The following is a 7,489-nucleotide window of genomic DNA, read 5'->3' on the forward strand; positions in this document are numbered from 1 at the left end:
GCAGGAATTGATTCGCTCATGGTTTTGAGACTAGGAAAGGGTCCAAATCAAGCTGTCATTAAATCGATTCTTTCTTCCCAAAGACTGGCATTCTGGGGCTGGATGCTGGTAATTCTAGATCCTGAGCTTCTCTGTCCTATGACAAGGGGCAGAGCAGCCTTCTGGTCTACCCCTTCTCTTCCAGGTTCCACTGACTTTCAGCTTCTTACTTCCTGTGGCTTTCTCTCTTTCTGTCTGAATTTCAATCCCCTTATAAAGGACTCCAGTAACAACATTAAGATCCATCCTGATGAAGGTGGACCACACCTTAACTTAAGTAACCTCATCAAAAGGCCCTACTTACAGTGGATTCACACTCATAGGAATGGATTAAGTTTAAGAACATTTTTCCTGGGGTGCTATGATGGTTTGAAGCTGTATGTACCCAAGAAAAGCCACGTTCTTTTAGCCCATTCCTGGGGGGTGCACATCTGTTGTGGGTGGGACATTTTGGTTAGGTTATTTAAATTGAGATGTGACCCATCCCATTCAAAGTGGGTCTGAATCCTTTTACTGGAGTCCTTTATGAGAAGATAAGGACAGAAAAAAACAAGAGAGCTTCAAGAGAAAAACTCTGGAGATGCTAAGCAAGGACCCACACAGGTTTAGTGACGAGGTCTCTGGAACTTCAGAAGAGGATCTGAAGCAATGAAACCCAAGAATGAAGGACCAGCAGATGTCAGCGATGTACCTTGCTATCTGACAGAGGAATTCCAGGTGCCAGCAGCCTTTCTTCAGAGATGGTATCTTCCTCTTGATGCCTTAATTTGTACATTTTCTTGGCCTTAGAACTGTACATTAGTAAGCTTATGAATCTCCATTGTTAAAAGCCAGTCCAGGGGCACTAGACATGATCTCTGATAAATGGAGGTGGCTGAAGGATGCACTGACTGAGAAGTAGATTGGTGCATAATGGTGTATACATATCAATGAATGCTATGCTGCTACAAAAAAGGAACAAAGTCATGAGGCAAGCAACAATGTGAATCAAGGTGTGGGACATTTAGGTGAGGCCAAGTAACTCAGAAACAAAAGAACAACAATGGTATGGTCTCCTTTAGAAAACGCTTACAAGAAAATAGGGGCCTAGATTGTAAGCTTTTATAGCAGATACATTTAGCCCAGAGTGGTCATTATTATTTTGGGATTTCGAGAGGCTGATATATATGTATAACCTGATATTTATAGATAAGAATGAGCACGATCAGGTTGCGGTTAAAGTAGTTCAGAACACAGGGGTAAGGAAGACAATGTCTACATTTTAGGACCACATGTACTCTTTGAGACCAAAAGAAGAAAGGTTTATTTGGTCTGGAACCAAAATTTTCTGTAGCATATCATCTAACTCAACCTATCTGCATAGCTCATTTGAGCAATTGAAACACAGGGAGCCCAGAATAAGAAAGAGGTCCTCTAATCCTGTATAGCTTTAGTGTAATGCCTGATACATTCTAGCATTTATTAAGCAGATAATCAAAAAACACTGGCAAAGTCCCTTGAGGGATGGGAGAGAAATATAGAACTATGAAACTTTACCTTCAGGAAATCCCTTGATACTGTGTCAAACTGTGAGGACCCCCAAATCAATAGGCCAAGTCCTTGATCTTGAGGCTTACTCTGGTGAAGTCTATGTAGGTAGTGGAGAAGCTTAGCCTAATACAGGTATGCCTAAGAGTTACTTCTGAGGACCTCTTTTGTTGCTCAGATGTGGCCTCACTCTCTCTAAGCCCAACTCTGCAAGTAAAATCATGCCCGCCTGCTACATGGGACATGACATCCAAGGGTGAAAGTCTCCCTGGAGACATGGCAGATGACTCCCACGGATGAATCCAGCCCTGGCACCGTGGGATCAACAATTTCATCCTGACCAAAAGGGGCAAAAGAAGTGTAACTAATAAAGTATCAGTGGCAGAGAGAGTTCAAATAGAGTTGAGAGGTTACTCTGGAGCTTGCTTTTATGCAAGCTTCAGTTAGACCTTGTTACCTACATAACTTGTCAAACCTCAACCAGGACCATTCCAGCCAATACTAAAGAGCACCTAGGGCAATATATAAGATTCCACAAGGGTTCCGTGCACTAGAGTAACTTTCTAGAAACCTACAACCTCCAGATGGTTCCCTGGACCAGATAAGTCCTGAAACCTAGCCCAACATCTGATAGTTCCATCTCCCTACCCCATATTAATGATAGACATGAAACTAGTTAGAATGAAAAAGTTAGAATGGCCATAGCCCAAAAACCCCTAAAGAGAGGGATACAAAGATCAAAGGTGATGGTGGAGTTATACAGAGAAGATAGGATTTAACAAATGAAAATGAATGCTGAATCATTAAATTGATATCTCTTTTAGTCTCCAGTATTTTAGAGCAGCTAGAAGTAAAAACCTAAAATTGTGGAATCATACATAACCCATACCAAACTCTGAAGTATGTTCTACAACTATTTGTTGTGGTGTGCTTTGAAATGTATTGCTTTTTTGTATATATGTTATTTTTCACACAAAAAAAAAGAAAGAAAAAAGTCAATTGTGATAGTAAAAAAGAATATTAAGTCTTCTAGTCTCCTATATTCTGGAGCAGCTAGAAGGAAAAATCCGAGAGGATTGTATGGTAGCCCATGACAAACTCTGGGATCTGTCCTGTAACTACTTGTTGAAGACTGCTTTGAAAACTATTGCTTCTTATTTCTTGGCTTTGTTATACTATACAATAAAAAAGTTGAAAAAAAAAGCCAGTCCAAGGGATATGAGAATTGTTCAATGGTAGAATTCTTGCCTGCCATGTGGGAGACCCCCATTCGATTCCCAACAAACAACAAAGAAACCAACAAAAACAAACAAACAAAAAATTCAACAAATGGTGCTGCAAGAACGGGATATTCAAATGGTAAAAGAATGAAATGTGACCCCGCCATACAGGTACCAAAAAAAAAAAAAAAAAAAAAAAAAACACCAGTCCATTCTGGTATATTGCATTTTAGCAGCTTTAGCAAACTGAAATGGGCACATAGCTTCAAGCCATCTCACTGAATAACCAAAACAATCTTGAAAAAGAAGAACAAAGTTGGAAAAATCACACTTCCCAATTTCAAACTTATTGCAAAGCTACAGTAATCAAAAGAATGGGGCATTGACATAAGGATAGACAGATACACCAGTGGAATAGAATTCATAATCCATAAGTAGACCATCTGTAGTTGATTGATTTTTTGACAAGGAAATCAAGACCATTTAATGGGAAATTAATAATCTCTTCAACAAATAGTGTGGGAGACTATTGATATCCACATTTTGCAAGAGAATGTGTAAGCAAGAAATACATTTATAATGCTAAGTATCTTGGATTTTAGCATTGTTTGGTAGAACTGCTAGAGTCAACTAACCTAATACAGTTTTGTTTCTTGTATTTTTCAGATGGCTTGTTATTTTCTCTGAAAGCTCCAGAGAAAACTGAATCCAGTAAGCTGCCAATCAGGTTGTTGTACTTTTCATTTCTAAAAGTCCTATCTGTTTTTTCCCCCAATTATGCTATGTTGCCATTATAACTTTCTTAGCCCTAAAGATATTTTTAGCCTTGGTTTTATTTTGTTTGATATAATAAGCATAATTGTTTTTAAAATATGGCTGATAATTCCAACATCTGAAGATTTTTGTAGGTCTATTTCTGCCCTCTGTTGTTTCTGCTGGTTCTTATTTCTTGTACCTTACTTCATTTTGTGCTTATTTCATTGACTGGTCATTGTTCTTAAGAAACCATTTGCTGCTAGAATACAGAGTCGCTTAAGTTTCTTAAGTTTTATTTTCTTAACTCCTTTGGTGACATCAGGTTGAAAAATAACGTTGAGTGAAGCCCAACTACTGTAAATAAAACCTGTAGATAATTAGTCCAGTAATTGTAGACCTATGCTCTATCGTAGCTAATCCTTCACGAATTACTTAGTTGACTTCTCTCTGAGGGATAGAAAGAAAATTTTCTATTTGACCTAAAAGGAGAGGTGAAGAACTTTGTTGCGTTCACAACCCTTAATGTACACTGTACGAGGAAGAAACTCACAAATTAGGCTTCTCTATCATCCAGGGAACTGTCATTGGATTTGTTCTAGAAACTTATTATTCAAAGTACGGTCTAAACACAGGCAGCATCAGCATCACCATAGAGCTTGTTAGAACAGCAAAATCTCAGGCTTTTCTACAAGCTTCTGAATCAGAATCTTCATTTAAACAACAGAGTCAAATGATTCATACGCGCGTTAAAGTTTGAGAAGCACTGGTTGGAAGCCAGTTCTTATAATGAGATCCATAATTACAGCATTTAGGAGGATGAGAAAGCCTTGGTGTAGATTTTTGAACTCCATTTGTTCTGCTTTGCTAACTGCCAGAATGCAATATACCAGAAACAGAATGGCTTTTAAAAAGGGGAATTTAATAAGTTGCTAGTTTACAGTTCAAAGGCTGAGAAAATGTCCCAATTAAAGCAAATCTGTAGAAATGTCCAATCTAAGGCATCCAGGGATAGATACCTTGGTTCAAGAAGGCCGATGAAGTTCAGGGTTTCTCTCTCAAGTGAGAAGGCACGTGGCAAACACAGTCAGAGTTTCTCTCTCATCCGGAAAGGCACATGGTGAACACAGTCACGGTTTCTCTCTCAGCTGGAAGGGCACATGGCGAGCAAGGCATCATCTGCTAGCTTTTTCTCCTGGCTTCTCGTTTCATGAAGCTCCCCAGGAGGCATTTTCCTTCTTCATCTCCAAAGGTCGCTGGCTGGTGGACTCTGCTTCTCATGGTTATGTCGTTCTGCTCTGCTCTCTCTGAATCTGTCTCTGAATCTCCCAAAATGCTTCCTCTTTTATAGGACTTCAGAAAGTAATCAAGACCCACCCAAATGGGTGGAGACACGTCATCACCTAATCCACCTTAACAACCACTCTTGACTAAATCACATCATCAGAGGAGATGATCTGATTACAGTTTCAAACATACAGTATTCAGTAGGGATTATTCTACCTTTATGAAATGGGATTTTGATTAAAACATGGCTTTTCTAGGAGGCATACATCCTTTCAAACCAGCACACCAGTCTTTAGCAAAACCTTGATCAATGTACCAGGCCAGAAAGGAAGTTTGAAACTAAGAGGGAGCTTTGATTATTTCCTGACAACCATAGACAAACCAACTCACAGACTTGGACTTCCACACAATAGCTAAACTTAGATGAGCTGACGCTAAGAAGTCTGATGTGACTCCTGACAAAAGCAAAGCAGCTCAGATGAGCCTTGTCCCCAGGAGCTTACTGAGAAGAGCAAAAAATCATACAACCTAAGGTTTGTGCTGTGCTTTTATTATAAATGTTCCTGGCATGCCTTCAGGCCCATATGAGTCAGGGAGAACTCTCTTCAGTAGCTGCAAGTGAACAAGTTGCAGAGAAAAGCTTCTGGAGATGAATGGTGGATTGGTAATTCAAAATGAGCCAGACCAAAAATGCAGCACCCTAGCCAGTCTAAATATTTCAGCCTTTGTTAGAAGCAAAATTTCTAGGGTAAGGGGGAAACTAAGGAGGAGGACATGTGGTGATGACGCATCTCTTTTTATTGTTTTGAAAAAGTATTTTATGACCCCAACTTTCAAGCCCAATCACTAAAATAAAAGTCCTGAAGTCAACGGACACATCCTCATTAAGAAGGGAGAAAGTACTCTTGTGAACAGTGAAATTATCTAAAATCGAGAGTGTTGATAGACTATTGACTTTGGATGTCATACATCATGCTGAATGAATGGAGATGGCTGAAGAATGCACTGTGTGCTGGTTTGAAATGATTATGTACCCTAGAAAAACCATGTTTTAATCCTAATCCTATTTTGTAAAGGCAACAGTTTCTTCTAATCCCTATTCAGTACTGTATGTTTGAAACTGTAATTAGATCATCTCCCTGGAAATGTGGCTTAAGGAGTTACATCTTGATGTGATCTTGAGTGATTCAAGAATGGTTGTTAAATGGATTAGGTGAAGATGTGTCTCCACCCATTCAGGTGGGTCTAGATTAGTTTACTGGAATCCTATATAAGAGGAAATATTTTGGAGAATGAGAGAGATTCTGAGAGAGCAGAATGATGCAGCCACAAGAAGCAGAGTCCACCAGCCAGTGACCTTTGGAGCTGAAGAAGGAAAATGCCTTCCAGAGAGCTTCATGAAACAGGAAGCCAGGAGAAGAAGATAACAGATGATGCCATGTTTGCAACATCCCTTTCCAGATGAGAGAGTAACCCTGGCCATATTTGTCATGTGCCTTCTCAATTGAGAGAGAAACCCTGAACTTCATCAGCCTTCTTAAACCAAGGTATCTTTTCCTGGATGCCTTAGATTGGACGTTTCTATAGACTTGCTTTAACTGGGACATTTTCTCAGCCTTAGAACTGTAAACTAGCAATGTATTAAATTCCTCTTTTAAAAAGGCATTCCGTTCTTGGTATATTGCATTCCAGCAGCTAACAAACTAGAACACACTGAATGAGAAGTAGATAGGCAAACGATGGTGTAAACATGATCGAATATTGTGCTGCTATAAAAAGGAACAAAGTTACGAGACATGCAATGTTGTGAATGAACCTATGGGATGTTTGGTGAGGCAAAAAAAAGCCAGGAACAAAAGAGCAATTATTGTATGGTCACATTTAGAAGACACGTATACTAGAACAGGGGCCTAAATTGTAAGCTCTTATAGCAATCACATTTAGTCCGGAGTGGTAATTGTTATTTCTGAATTTTGAGAAGCTGTCTTCTGGCATTTAGAGATAAGAACGAAGCTGATCAGGTCAGGATTAAGATAATTCAGAATACAGGGGTAAGGAAGACATAGTCTGTATTTTAGAACCTCATCTACTATTGTAGACCAAAGGAAGAAAGGTTTATTTTGTCTAGAACAAAAATTTTCAGTAGCACTGAATTAAACTCAACCCATCTGGATAGCTCATTTAATAATCCAAACAGAGGAAGCCCAGAATAAGAATGAGGGCCTTTAATCCTGTATAGCTTAATGTGATGCCTGAATACATCCTAGAGTATTTTAAGCATATAATCAAAAAGTATTGACAAAGTCCCCTGAGGGATGGGAGAAAAACTATGGAACTATTAAACTTTACCATCAGAGAAACCCCAGATTCTATGTCAAACATTAGGGACACCTAAATCAATAGGCCAAGCCCTTGATCTTGAGGCCTGCTCTTGTGAAGCTTATATAGGTATGGAGAAACTTAGCCTACCTATAGCTATCCCTAAGAGCTACTTCTGGAGGGCCTCTTTTGTTGCTCAGATGTGGCATCTCTCTGTCTCTCAGCCCAACTCTGCAAGTGAAACCACTGCCCTTCTCACCATGTGGGACATGACATCCAGGAGCGAAAAGCTCCCTGGCAGCATGGGAGATGACTCTCAGGGATGAGCCTGACCCTGGCACCAT

The sequence above is a fragment of the Tamandua tetradactyla genome, chromosome 9 (assembly GCF_023851605.1).
Source record: "Tamandua tetradactyla isolate mTamTet1 chromosome 9, mTamTet1.pri, whole genome shotgun sequence".
Classification (NCBI taxonomy): Eukaryota; Metazoa; Chordata; class Mammalia; order Pilosa; family Myrmecophagidae; genus Tamandua; species Tamandua tetradactyla.